Raw genomic sequence first — 15658 nt, forward strand, 5'->3', positions numbered from 1 at the left:
AAAAAAAACAGTAAACTTCAGGAATTATGTTGCATTCCTAAAAAACAAACCAAACAAAAAACTAGCAACAATGGTTCTGTTGCGCAGCACAAACTGCTTCAACAGACTGCTCACCAAAACAAATACGTTTCTTGCACTTGACGCAGTTCTGTTCAAGAAAACCAAACTCTGGGCGTATGTCGGGTGGATTTGCTGCAGTTGATGTTCCAGAAGTACTAGGAACTGCAGGTGGAGGGTTCCTTTGTGCTCTTCTACACTCCTCACAAGCCAGATTTGCCAGATGAATAGTCTTCAGGTGTTTATACATCGAAGCAGTACCACAGGAATACTTTTTTTCAGCACTGCCTCTATATAAGACTCGCTCACAAATCCGGCAGGTGACCTTTGTGGCACTTACTTTTTTCTGTCCTTCTGGAAAAGTGACGAATTTCCATACCACTGACTCTGGCCTTTGTGGACGTGGAGCTTCTGGCAAACATTCTGCTTCCGAAGAATGTTCCTCCTCCTGTTGCTGCTGTCCTGAAGCCATGTTTTTTTTTTAAACACCACAAAAAAATAGTGAAATCAGGGTTCTTCAAAGCACAGAGATGACTCTCCAAAGATGCTCAAAGAAGAATGATTGAAATGGGTGGGGTCCTTCAATAGTTACAATGGGAAATGTTATTACCCAATCAAATATTTTTTTTTCAGGTCACATGGGATCCGCGTACCGTGTGCACATGCAGCACGCACCCTACGCGCCTTCGCGAAATTGCATTTAAAAGTAATATAATATAATATTATTACAAGTAAAAATATATTATTCTTATGAATACCTTAGATAATGTCTTGCCCTAAAATGTATATTGAAGACATGTATATATCATTTTAGACATAAAAAATTTGCGGGAGTCGCGCACCCACCACGCCCGACACGTATATGACGTCACGCGGAACCCATCTCCGCGCAACGTCGTGTACAGTAATGCGCATGTGTCGTGAATACGCAAGAGCTGGATTCGCAGACCGGTCGCTTAGCAACAGCGCACATCTCTGAAAATATGCACCCGTCGCACACCATACGCGGATCCTTCACAGCATTTTAAAATGGCAGCTAGAAACTGCTCACCGATTGTTAAGGGTACACTTTGGTTGCGCAACTGACTCACCCCCAAAAGTTTGACAACAAAAGAAATAAATAAATAATATAAATATATTAAAATAAAAAATACAACAAAAAAACAATATTTCAGTTTCAATATTTAACATTTTTTTCCATCTATATTAAATAAAAAAAATGTTATTTAGTGAATAAAATATGTAAAAATAAACAGTTAAAAAACTATAGAAAATAAATATAAAAAAATACATACAACTAATATTACATTTAAAAATTATCATTTAAAAACCATTGAAATTCACCTGAAAAAACATAGGTTTCAGACATGTTATAATTAGGAATTAGCATTTAAAAAACCTTAGAAATTCACTGTAAAACCATAGGTTTCAGGGCTGTTATAGTTAGCTGGACATTTCCCTCGTACAAAACCATTGAAATTCCTCCGTTAAGTCGAGAGCACGTGGTATTGAGATCTGGAAACCAATTGATAATTGGAAAAACGACAATAGAGATTGTGTATAAATGAGTGCAATCAGGATAAAATTGTTATAGTTTTTTTTTATACTATTCCGCTTATTATAACTATGGCTATCAGGTTCTTTTTTTTTTGCACTTGTCGATCTTCCTCATTCTGCTATGTCCTTAGTATTCCTGCTTCACTTTAACTAATTTATCTGCTCATTTTGACTGTTTGTTATAATTACTGAATTTGTTGTTTTCTCTTTGTATCTGCAATTGTGAATTACCAAATAAAAAAATATTTAAAAAAAAAATTAAAAAAATCCTCCGTTATAGTTCTGCTAAATATACCTTGCGCGCCCGCAATGCACTGCAGATGATGTCACATATTACATCATTCATGACATGGTCAGTAACATCACTGATGACATCTCAAGTGACATCACCAATGACATCATCCATGTGATAATCTGATACACCTCATCACACAGTATTATAACCTTTGATCACTCACTATAAAATACAATGTAGCATTTTTGAAGCCATTGACACACCAATCAAGTTTCTAAAAACCCACTCACTGATTCCTAGGTTTACACACACATCTAATCACTCACCTATAGATTCACTCATCGGGTGCCGCTCGAAGGCCCAGAGACAGCAGAGGATTGTGAACAGCTAAGGAGGCTCCAGTGGGGATTTCTCTGTACAGCAGAGGGACGTGGACGGACCCTAACGGCGCAGCGGGACTGCGAGTCCCAGGTATCCCAGCGGCTGCTGAGACGCCGCACCTGGGACTCTTCCTGGCTGGCCGCGCCTCTCCCCGGCGTTGAAAACTGCGCCTCGCGGCCCCCGCTTCGCGGGAGCCGCTCGAAGGCCCAGAGACAGCAGAGGATTGTGAACAGCTAAGGAGGCTCCAGTGGGGATTTCTCTGTACAGCAGAGGGACGTGGACGGACCCTAACGGCGCAGCGGGACTGCAAGTCCCAGGTATCCCAGCGGCTGCTGAGACGCCGCACCTGGGACTCTTCCCGGCTGGCCGCGCCTCCCTGTCCCATTCAACCATATCTCCACCCCCTCACACGCGCATCGCGGGACGCGCGCGGGCCTCCACCGGGCGAAGACCGGGCAAAGAGCGGGCCGTTCTAGGCCGTTAGAGGCCGGCAGAGACCGGACCGGGCCACCCCTCTGATGCCTCCTGCCCCACAGCCCCTTTCCGCTTAAGCCCATAATGGCGACCAGGGTTTCAAGGAGCAAATCTGCTCAACAGTCTTCAAGTACACTGGAAATTTTTTTCCCAAAGGCGAGTGCTCTAGCCAACAAATGTCAGTCAGTCACGGAATTGCACCTGGAGCTGGGACCTGAAAGCGTGACATTGGACCCCGGGGATACTTTCTCTACTGACGTTAGTACGCCTTTACTACTGGATGCCACCCATATGTCACTAATGGACAGTATCGATCAGACCATTGAGTCGGTTCTCCAGCAGCTAAGAACTCCATCATTCCCACAGAGGGATAGTGACTCCCCTCGGCCATCCGGGAACTCTGACCACTCCTCTATTCCGGTCAACACGGGAATAGAGTTGCAGGAAGCGAGACAGGTTGTCCTGCCTACAGAGCCAGCAACTAGTGGAGGGGAACAACCGCCAAAAAGGAAAAGGACGAGGAAACCAAAGAAGGCAAAAAAGGGCTAAAGTTGATTCAATTGAGTTAAATCTGGATATCAGCACAGACATTTCGGCCTCCCCTGAACTCAATTCACCAGGGGTCAGGTCGGACCATATAGGCTCCCCAGTAGCCACGGCCTTACCATCGCACACGGGTCCATTTATTTTCGGTGGGGTAATCTCCAGTAGCACTGACATAATAATCAACTCACTCTCACAGACCTTTAAAAACTTGTGAGTCCTATCTCGGACAAATTGGATGCTATAGAGGCTAGACTCAAGGCTTTGGAAAATATTCACAAAAGGAACAGTCATGGGTCAGCTACAAATGCTCCTTTAGTCACCCGGGACTCATCTGGGAACAGACCGTCGTCTGCCGCACTGACCCAGGACCTAAATCCGGTCCCTTGCAGTACAAATGGTGCGCTTGCCCCTCAAACGCACCCTTTGCCATCCCCAACGCCTTGGCCCCCTGTTCCGGCCCCTAGAAGATCTAAGCCACTTCCTGCTCCTCAGTCGAGGGGAGTTGAGAATTCCACTAATGGTCCCACTGGCAACACTAATACCCCCCTTGATAGACGGAGGGTGGTTAATCTGCCCCCAGAAGCAGTACCATACACGGCAATCATGGTGGGAGTACCGGAGCTAACTGGTGACACAAGGGATCCCCAGGACTCTCTACGCAACAAGGCCATAAGTTGGCTCAGCATTAACAGGCCTCTGCCCCCAAATCTGAAAGGTGAGGTTCTAATGGTCAGGAGGATCCCATGGATTGGTCATACCCCTAAGAAACTGCATTATTGTCAGTTGAAAAGCCCACATGTCGCAAATTACATCTGCAACTGGCTCGTAAGGCCTGATAAGTCCAACATTGAACTAGTACCCCTCTCACACTTCTACCCAAATGTTTGCAATACAGAGGTGGGGAGGGATAAGGGGTGGACTAGAGTAGGCTTTGCCGTAGACGGCTCACGTTACAGACCAAAGCATTACCTACCACCTGTACCGGTCAATATCACACACTACAATAGATTTTCATGCCTAGACCAAGTTGACTGACGACAAACTGGGGAGACTTTCCTCAGCCCTGAAAAGCTGGTGGGTGAGGCGCAAAGTTGGGTGGGATTGAGTGCTGCCCCTGTAACTGAGTGTGGCCCATAGGATACCGCCAAAGAACAAATGGCTACCCAGGATGATACTCTGGGCCAGCAGGGGCCATCACCCAACACTGGGTCTGATCACAGTGTGCAGACCATGGAGGTGGAGGTGGATGGTCCACCCATCACCATGGTCTGTAATACTGCTCTGTCAGACTCATATCCCCCCACAGTTACTGCACCACCTCCTACTGGAGGCCAAGGTGCACTACCGCAAGAGCCAGGGTTGAGAATTCTCTCCTGGAATGTGGCAGGAATCGCAAACAAGGTAGGCACACCGGAGTGGGATCACTTATTAGGTTCCAGCGATATCCTCCTTCTTCAGGAAACATGGGCGAGGGAACCCCAAATTAGGAGAGGGTTCGAAATATTTGAAATCCCCGCTAAATAGAGTGGGAGGGGGAGGCCGTCAGGAGGCTTGGCAATCTGGATAGCGAGTCACACTGGGTGCCAGGCGGAACAGGTACACACGTCCTCGCAGGACATCCAGTGTGTATTGCTCACATGGCCTGTCAAACCATCGTGGGCCATTGTCAATGTCTACTCGCGACCAGTTGCTGCGCCAAATGAGTCACCCACTTTAAATGATTTGTCCTCCTTCCTGGGTCAACTGCCGGGAGATTTTAAGGTAGTGCTGGGAGGAGACTTTAACTGCCACTTTGAACCCTTGGAAGGCCTACTGGAGGGTGCCCTCACTGCTGAGGATGACTATTGGGGGGTTCCACCCTCGTCCTCACCCCACCCTAAAGCCTGGTCCCCTCTAGCAATACAACTCATGTCCCTCACCTTGAACTTCGCACTGAGGGCTTGTAATGGCCGTACCCCTTCCGACACCCCCTCGGTGTGTACTTTCAATAGAAGGGGCCATGAGTCGAGGCTAGATTACATCATGGTAGATATTACAATTTGGTCAAAAGTCCTCGATTTTAGGGTAATAAATAGGTCAGATAGTGACCATAATGCCCTCTGCTTAAACATTCAGCAGCCCCTGCCCCCAGTGGGCCTTCCCGAAGAAGATGGTGGAGTAGACATGGGAGAGTTGCTCCTTACAACAAATAGGCGTCGGGTCAAGTGGGGAAAGCTCCTGAGCTCAGAAGATGCTATTAATAAGTTATATGGGTTGGCACTCCCAAGGTTCATGGAGGTGGATGTCCTTTTAAATGAACCAAGAACCCCAGAATATAATGAGAAACTGGGCAGCATACACCAGGAATTAGTGAGGGATCTGGCGGAGGTATTTCACCAGGTGGTGCCTATCCGAAAGAAAAAGACCCATGTTCCCACATGGTACACCTCCTCCTGTAGGGCAGCCAAATCTGAGCTTATTGCCGCAATTAAGGAGGGGTCAAATAAGGCCAAGGTACGTGACCTCAGGAAGGAGTATAAATTAGTGATGGCAAACTTCAGGACCGAGTGGGACTGGAACCACTGGCAGGACCTTCATGATGCCCTAAAAGCCAGGGATTCCAGGAAATTCTGGGCCCTGGTAAACAATGGGATGGGGGAACTTAAGAAAGCAATTGAACCCAACATTGCCCCCGGGGTTTGGGAGGCTCACTTTGGGGCGTTATATCAAGACACTAATACTTGCCCAGATAGAGCCCTGTCAGTGCCTATAGGCTCTCTGGACTCAGCCCTGGAACTATCCCTAGGGGAGGTAGAGGCTGCACTGGAGCACTTATCGTTGGGGAAGGCGCCCAGGGGCGTAACACAGGCCCCCGCAGCCCCTGCAGTGCGGGGGGGCCCCCCTGCTCCAGAGGGCCCCTCACGGATTGGAGCCAGCAAGCCTCTTCAAGGCTTCATGAATTAAGTGGTGCGCCGTGCGCACTTGCGCACGCCTGGCCTTCCCTTAAATTAAATGGTGCGCACATGCCGCCCACGGCCAGGTGACCTCTTCAATAACTAAAGAGTTTGTGCACACGTCTGGGACCAGGCCGGGGCCCCTCTGAGGCTCTTCTGCGCTCAGCCGTTGTTTCCGGCAGCCTCTAATGAGCGCACAATGAACTCTGGACACCTCGGTGTGAGCCCAGAAGAAGGAGGGGTCTCTGTCAATCAGATCTTTGGGTGGGAGGGGCGCAGCGCCTGCGGCCTCTGCTTCCAATCTCCCTCCGGCCTTTGGTGTAAAGCAGCACCCCCTCATCCCATCGGAGTAGGTGCTGAGGGGGCAGAGTGCATGAGCTTGTAACCTCGCCCGGTGGTCTGGAGGAATCCTTGCGCCTCTGTGAAGGCCTGGATCCGTCGCTGCCCCTCTCCCCCTGACTGAAGCTGCCGCAGAGCTCTGGGCTTGTCCGTGCACCTCTGTAGGCCCCTAACACCAGCATCCATCTGCAACCCCTTAAGGTGAGAGATGCTAGATGTGGCAAACAGTTGTATCTACATTTAAGGGCAGTGACCTGGAGGTGGAGGATTGGAGGGGGACAGGGGGGGATGGGGGAGGGAGGCAGATAGAGCAAAGACGTGTGGATTCACGTTCCCGCGTTTCATGCCTAACAAAAGAAACATGTTTGTAAGGTGTGGACAATTTGAGCCAACTGTCGAAAATAACGTTTCCATGGAGGGAATGAGCTGAAAAATGAGGACAGTCCACACAACATATTAACACAATGTCGAGTCGTCCCCAAAAAATCAGACAAGGCACCGAGCCTATTGTGCGTGACAATTGTTGTTGTGATTTGCTATCTCTGCTTCTAATCGGTTGATTCTTTCACTGCCCCTCTCTCCCTCAATAATCTGTCATTTTCCACTCGTATCTCTCATCTCTTCAGTCTGTCTTTGTACAGACTTTGTTTCCCTCGTTAGTCTCACTTTCTCTGATAATATGTGTACTGTGACAGGCTCTTTTATGGCCTCACTATCTCGTAGTGTGCTTCTCTCATCTTTTTCTCTCTCAACCCTCACTTTCTTCCCCCACTCTATCTGGCACTCCCAGCATCCATTTGTGTTTATTTCTTTGTCTCATACCCTCTAGAGTTTTCTGTTCGTGTTCACGCTTTTGCTCGTCTCCCTCCTATTATCTCTCTCTCTCCCTCTATCACTCCGTCATGCTCTTCATATCTATCGGTTTAAATCTGTTACTTTTTTTCTAACTCTCTTTTGCTACTTGTTTAATTTCCTCTCTCCTTTATCTCTCCACTCTCTCTCTATCCCCATCCCCTCTTCATGTCTTCCTTCCTTGTAGCCTAGCTCTCTCTGTCAATCTCTCTCTCGGCATGTCTGTAACTTTCTACATCAGTTTAAACCCCCCACCCTCTCTCCCCCAGTTCTTACCCTGTTGCAGAGTGCTTTGCCCGCTCTTGCTCACATACTGTTGTCGGTGAGTTCACCATCTGCAGGCCTCGCTGCATGTGTTTGCCTGGCTTCCTGGGGCCGTGCCATGACAACCGACCTGGCCAGCGTTTGCCAACATTGCCTGAGAGGGTGCCTTTGCTGGTAAACGACTGCCATTTAGGTAAAACATCAATTATGCAACCCTCATGATTCGTGTCTCTTTAGGTGTCTAACTGCATTCATTTTGCTGCTCTCAAGTAATTTTTTTATTTTATTTAACTGTGTGTATCTGCATATGTAGAAAGAGCGTTGATAAGTGTTTATTGTTTGTATTGCTCAAATGGGTGTAATTTCTTATATTTAATTGTTCCCATTGACTTCATTGCTTGATTTTGCCCACGACAAAGTGTCACTCATAGTCCTAGAATGTCACTCCTAATTTCACCGAAAAAATGTAAATGTCACACATAAGCAATCTGAAACCATGGCAGCTATGAAGGCTATTCCTCTCGGCCACTGGCCACGCCGGTGCTGGGCCATGGATCATTTGCTTCAGGGTAAGAGTTTGTTGGGGCCTCACACATCGTGTTAGGGTGGCTTAGTCGTGTGGGGCACTACGTTAATGCCCTTCCATTTCTAGTGTTGTGCAGCAGCTGAGTTAAGACTCTCTCATTGCTCAGATGGGTGTTATTTCTGCTATTTGTGTTTTCCTCGTCTTCATTCCCTGATTTTACTTGTGAAAAAGTGTTACTCATATTTGTGGAAATGTACACTGAAGTTATGAAAATGTCACACATAGTAATCTGAAACCTTGGCTGCTATTATGACCTGTGACCAATGCCATTGTCAGTCATGCGCATTGCGCAGCGCAATTAAAAGTGTGGATGACTTGTGAGGTATCCCATCCAAGGACCCAGCCAGAGACTACTGTACACTGTCACCGGTGCATCCACCGGGCATATTTTAATTATTACTAGTACTAGCCCCTGCCTGGCTAGCCTTGCCCTGTTTTCTGCTGCCTGCTTGCGCCTGCCTCTGAAGCTGCAGGCCAGGCCTCAGGTGGGTGAGTCTGTCTGAGGCAGGAGTAGTCCGAGCCTCAGGCTGAGACATGTATTGCTATAATTTTATACTCCTTAATTTATAAAGAAAGATGGGATTTTTCAAGAGATATCCCGGTACTGCCTACCTATCATGTTTATATACTACTCAAGGCTGGCTTGCTCAAGAATGGGATAGTATTCGCTATGTTCTAGAAAAGGGCAGCATGTATAGGGCACTATTTACATTGTTTTAGAATAGGCCTCTAAAGCTAACTTGTCCTATGAGTAGTATTTGATTTTATACCGTCAGAAGAAGGTCTTGGCTTCTTCAGCGTACTACGCAGCAGCGTTCATGTGATGGGCAGGCTGCCTGTGGTCACCGACTTGTGAGTATGTGCTCCGCTTCGGCAGGGGCATAGGGCTGGTGCTGAGAGATTTCACAGAGGCGTTGTGCGGATGAGGGTGTAAAACCAGTGGGGCCCAACTGGCACAAGGCAGTAAACGTGAATTCTCTTTCTTTGTGGTGAATCACACGTGGGCTAGCACACAAACCAAGCAAAGGGGCACCCAGTGAAGCTCTCGCACTTTCACGCTGGAGCCTCTAGTTTAGGGTCTCTTTCGCACGGCAATGCGCCTCTCAGCTGGAATTAATTGGGCAGAGGCCAGGGCAATAGAGTAGGTATCTTTACTGGGTGTTTGCAATGCCAATCCGCGACTTCCGTTTTTTACAGTGCACTCGTGAACAGAGTGCCATGACAGCAGTGATGGGGACTCCCAGGCCTGACACTGTGCTGATGCCCTGCCGGGTCACAGCAGCTGTCCCAATGGTGATGAGTGCAAAGATGCTGCACCAGTGATCCTCTGCACCAGCGCGGGGTCATGCATTGCCCAGCCTTGTCCCACCTTGCAAGCGCGTTGAAGCCTGCTCTGGCAGTTAAATGAGATTTGTGACTTCTAGGCGCTCTCACGGAGCCCCCTATGGCGAAGTCACTCGTCCTTGAAAATGAATTGGTGTGAAGTCATCAACTCTTACAAAAAAGGCAGTTTGTTTCAAACCTGCGCTAGGCTAGAGCTCGACTGTCACCTGCGTTGGACATGCAAAGCAAAGTCATCATGCCAAACTGTAAGGTGGCCCGCCCAGGTATAGAATCCTTTGTTGTAATTTCCTGGGGAACAGAAACTTTCCAGAATCGAGTATTCCACTTCATACTAACAGTTCGAGTTCTTTGCAGTGTGGGTGGGAATAAAAGTAGAACTTAATATTATATAGTAGGTCACTGAGCGTAACACAGGCCCCCGCTTTTCGCGGGAAGTGGGGGCGCTCTCCAGGGAACCCCTCACTCAGCAGAGCCAAGCCTCTTCGTTAACCCGTTGGCTGCTTCGAACATTCTGCGCCAGTGCCGAACGTTCGTAGAAACGGGTGGGCCCTCGTCGGCCAACGGACGTGCGCAGCACTACCGAGGTAGTGGACCGTTGGCCGACGGCAGTAGCAAATGGGTTAATTAAATAATGTGTGGCACGCGGATGTCTACAGATTAGCATGAAGTTGAGAATTGGGTTTGTAGTCAAATACAAATGTTAGTGTGAAGGTGAGGATTCGATTATGATTGGGGTCAGTTTACATATTGGAGTCAGAGATAGATTTAGGGTCAAGGTTCAAGCAGGGTTGGAAAAGGAGAAAAAGAAAATCTGAACAAACTACTGCTCAAACCAACACACAAAGACATTTTCGAACTATTTACAATCACACCTTTTAATTTGAAGGAGATGCTGTTCAAACTACTTCCTTCTACTAGTCATAGAATCATAAATGCACCAGAAGGTCTAGATCTTTTAAGTCTTTTTGTTGATGCAACTTAAATGAACTAACATCGTATATACACTATCAAGAGGTGTTGCGCAAATAACACGTATACACTCAGGCAATAAGCGCAATGTAAACAATAAACAGCAATAATCCAAAAGGCACTAAAAGGTGCTTTTTTCTAGTTTTATGTAGCACGATCTCGACCCGAAGGTACCAGAGTGCTTTCCGTAAGCACCGGTTGCGTCACAGACGGACACATTAATTTTAGGCACATGGAAATGAATTGATTTATCCAGATCAGGATGTTGAGCATCCATGCCGAGACTCGAATCTGGTACCCCAGTTCCGAGGTCAACCGCTCTCTTTGATAACAATGCACATACCTGAAAAGAATGATCACCAACCCTGCATTCACTCTAGCATGAAGGCTCTATACCAACAATGCATGGAGACTGTGCCAACAATGCATATACAAGCACGAAAACCCATCTAACAATGCAACACAAGAATCTATTTACTAAGGATGCTTTTGCCCATGGACACTAGAATAGTAAACCTATATAGGAAAACACTAAGAACATCTCTGCAAACACTATATATGAAAAGCTGCCCCTAAATAGATACTAAATGCTCTGTCCGCCAGTAACGTGCATTCCAAGATGTAGACTTTTGCTTATAGCGCTATAGGTAGCGTGGAATGGATATTATCCTTTAGCAGAATATCTGTTTGAATGCAAAGGTCTATTCCTTCATACGCTCATGGTACATACAGAGGCCAGCTATCCCTAAACACCACCTTCAAGAGATGGTAGGGCTTTACACACTGCACATAATCACACACTAAAGACTCCTTCACTGCACAAAAACAATCACCGGGAGGAGGGAGGGTTATAATTGAAAACACCATGGGCTCTCACTTACTGCACACGAACAAATATATGGCATACAGCAAGGAGGGAGCAACGGGATAGATGTCAAGGATTAGTTTTGAGCGTTAAAGTTTAAAATAATGTGGCAAAATTCAGATGAATGGATGATTTCGGGATATTCTGTTTTTAGCCAGTCAATGGCCATAAATCGAATTTGTTAATGACAAAAGTTTGCAACAACCTCAAATATTTTATGTGTTTGGGAATCGTACTTGGAATAGCGTAAAGTACTTTAAGTAATGCATACAAATGCCTGTGTGTACAACTCACACACTGGTATGTCAACGCTGGACGCTGGTCCAGCGTTGCCCATCCGGAAGCGGATCATGTTTAAAGTTCTGACGCTGGCGCATAAAGCGCTTTTTGGCGTGGGCGCGAAATACCTCCAACGCAGGCTCGCCTTCTACTGCCCTGCCAGATCTTATCGATCCGAATCTCTGTTCTTGGCTGTGGTTCCTCGAATTAGGAAGGCACGCACTGGAGGGCGCTCCTTTAGTCTGAGGGCCCCTCAGTTGTGGAACACCCTCCCTTTGGCCCTACGGTCCTCTACTAATCTGCTTCACTTTAGGAAGAGCCTGAAGACTTGGCTTTTTAACCTTTAGTACTTCTGTTGTTCTTTTTTCAGTTCTTCCCTGTATGGTGTTATGTTTTTTATTCTGAGCTGCCTCGATAAATCGCCGGGACACTCCTTTGGAGTAGCTGTGCGCTATAAAAATAAATGTATAACATAACAATAACATAACATAACAGATAACTATTATGCCATTGCTGTAACTCAGCACAACTTTGCTTCTTGCAATATGTTTTCCAGCCTATATTTAACTGGCAAATAAAAGTGACTTGTGCCTTTTACTTAATCTAATAAACTAGGGGTCCAGTTAGTAATTTCACTATGGCTGTCATCCGAAAAATGTTATACTATTTCAAACCCTAAAATCCCTATGTGCCAGTATTCCAGCCCGCCCTACATCCCCTCTGACAAACAATCTACTCCTGTGTTTCTGGGCCTCTTCTCTCAGCCCTGCATACAAGGTACTCATGAATAACACTGTTAGGCAATATCCTTAGGGATGGGTGTAGGTGGTAGGCTGACATGGAGCAAGGAAATAGATAAAGAGAAATTATGGGAAACACCTTGATAAAGGGACAAATAGAAAAAGTGAGCGTAAGAAAAATTAAGGATGTGAAATAGCAGAAGGGTATACAAAGGAAAGACAGAAAGAAAGACTGGAAGGAAAGAAATATCAAAGGAAATAAGGGAGAAAAGGCAGGATGGAAGGGTGAAAGGAATGATGAAAGAATTAATTAATAGAGTAATGGAAGAATTGATAGAGGGAATGTTGAAATGATGGCTGGAAGAGTGAAAGATCAATAGGTTAAAGAGTGAATGAATTGAAGGGTGAAGAATAGATAGTTTGGGAAGAGTGAAGGATGAATAGTTTAAATAATGTGTAGATTGATCCATGGATATATGATTTGTGGATGCATGAAAGAAAGGCTATAAGTACGTATGTATGAAATGACTACAGTCTTCGGATCGTATCCACCTGTCAGGGTTGGTGCACAGCAGTGGGAGCATGTCCCACTATAAAAATGTAAACACACAGAGGAAAACTCACATTCTGAGATATATTTGCCATAGTAGTTGATTCAAAAGTTTATTCAAAAGACTGACGTGTTTCTACCGGAATTGTCTTTGTGGTGTTATTTCTAATATCTATATGTGTTGATCGTCTTCATTGCTTAATTTTGCTCGCAAGAAAGTGTCACTCATAGTCGTTGAAATGTCACTCATAATTACACTGAAATTATGAAAATGTCACACATAGCAATCTAAAACCTTGGCAGCTGTGCCCCCAGCAGCCCCCGTTTTCCAGCCTCTAGGAGCCCCATCAGCGCTGTAGCTCATACAAGCAGCACGACACTCTCTCGCCGGCGTTGGTTGTACCAGTGAGTTGCCTCATAACAGTCCTACCTCATAAATTAAATGGTGCGTGCTGCATGCTGTGGGTGCAGCTGACCTGAGCTTCCAGGCCCAGAAACAAGGGTTGCCAAAAGAAAAATGCCAGCCATGTGTTTAAAGAGCTTGGAAAGACCTTGTCTTGGCACTAAATAGGGTTATAAATAAAAAAGTATGTATTCATTTGTAATTTAACTTTTCTGTCTTTGTTCCCTTTAATTATCAGTCATGGATCTCATCATTGAGGCAGCCCTAGAACACAATGAAAGTGCTTTCAATTTATATTTGCTGTTCGAAGTATGCACAGATAAGGGCTGATTATAAGGCTTTAGGTGACTGCTTATTCTTGTCAGTGGGGCAAAGTGGTAGGTGGTGGGCCGGGCCGCTGGGGGGGGGGCCCCTCATTGTGCTTTGCAGGGGGGCCCCCTCAAGTTTCGTTACGCCACTGAAGGCGCCGGGTCTGGATAAGCTACCCGGGGATCTCTTTAGGCACCATCCGGACATCTGGGGTCCGTACCTCCTTATTCTTTTTAATGCCATCCTAGGAGGTATGGCGATCCCCGGGTCTTGGCTGGGGGCAGAGATCGTACCGATTCACAAGAAAGGGTCCACTCTGCTCCCGGCCAACTACAGGCCCATTAGCCTAATAGATGTACCCCAAAAGCTCTTTGCGCGCCTCATTGTAAACCATCTGCTGGATTGGGTGGAGGACAACGACATCATGAGCCCCCTCCAGGCTGGCTTCAGAAAGAACACGTCGACCATGGACCAGATCTTCCGCCTCCTCCTCCTCTATTGGAAGACGGTGACGATAGAGGGGGGAAGACTGTACATGGTCTTCGTGGATCTGAGGTCAGCCTTCGATCTAGTCCCTCGAAGGAAATTATGGGAGGTTTTGGAAAAGCTAGGAGTACCCCCTCAGCTACTCAGCATTATCATCAGGTTGCATGAGAACAACTATGCACAAGTGAGGTGCGGGAGGGATGGCAAGCTTTCGTCCAGATTTCCAGTCCTTAGAGGAGTCAGACAGGGCTGTGTCCTGGCGCCGACCCTGTTCTGTCTTTTCATCAATAGCGTTATATCACATCTTGATAACGTTAAGGACAATGATGCCCCGCTCCTGGCAGGCAGGAGGGTCCCGGCAATAATGTTTGCTGATGATACCCTCCTGCTTTCCAAATCCCCCATGGGGATTCAGAGGATCGTGAACGGTTTTGGTCTTTTCTGTCGCCAACACGGGCTGGAGGTGAACACAGAGAAGACCAAGTTCATGATCTTCAATCCCCCCTCTAAAACCAGACCCAATCCCACACTGGGGGAAGTTAGTCTTGAGAGGGTCTCAACCTTCATATATCTGGGGGTAACACTCCAGGAAAACCTCTCTTGGGACAGCCAGATAGCTAGATCCAGGGTAAAACTGTCTCAGCTATCGGGTGCAATGCTGAAGGTGGCCAATAAGTCCACCTTTAAGCCTGTAAGCCCGGCCCTGGAAACATATAGGTCCCAAGCCAAGGCAGCAGCCATGTATGGTAGCGAGTTATGGGGACACAAAGCAGGGAAGGCTTTGGCAGGAGTGGAAAACTGTTTCTTAAGACGCCTACTTGGTCTCCCGAAAGGCACGCCACTCCTGCCCCTAAGACTAGATTTGGGTCTTCCCTCCATTGCTGACGATCTTCTGTCCAAACCCGTGAAGTTTTGGCACCGGATATGGACTACTGATGAACTGCACCATTACAGACAGGACCTTATTCATGTATTGAGCATGAATGGTAACAACAAAATTCCCTGGCTGGCTTTTATTAAGACGGAATTGCTCAGTTTGAACTTGCCAGATTTATGGGATGATCCAGCCCAAGGCTGTCAAAGGATTACCCGCAAAACCCTGGCCCAGATGTATAAGAATAAGAACTTGCCTCATATGGAAGATGCTTTTAACAGTGGCACCCTGACGGCCCGTTTTATGGAATCCAAAAATTCTTATGTGTTCGAACCTTTTATGGATTTTATCTTCCCTGTCCTGGCGAGGAAATTGTTTGTGCAATGGAGGTTTGGTTCACTCCCCACTAAAACATTTACCTCCAAATGGTCAAAGGGGGGTGACAAACTATGCCCTTGCTGCAATGCCCATGATGAAGATGACCTACATATAATGTTTGTATGCCATGCTTACCATAGACCCAGGAAGCACTGGATAGCACCGCTTTGCCGGAACCTGGGCTTCAGGAAGTACCTACAGGCTTACAGGGTCATGAAAACCAGTACGCTGGGCCAC

This window comes from Lissotriton vulgaris, chromosome 2_2 (genome assembly GCF_964263255.1).
Source record: "Lissotriton vulgaris chromosome 2_2, aLisVul1.2, whole genome shotgun sequence".
Classification (NCBI taxonomy): Eukaryota; Metazoa; Chordata; class Amphibia; order Caudata; family Salamandridae; genus Lissotriton; species Lissotriton vulgaris.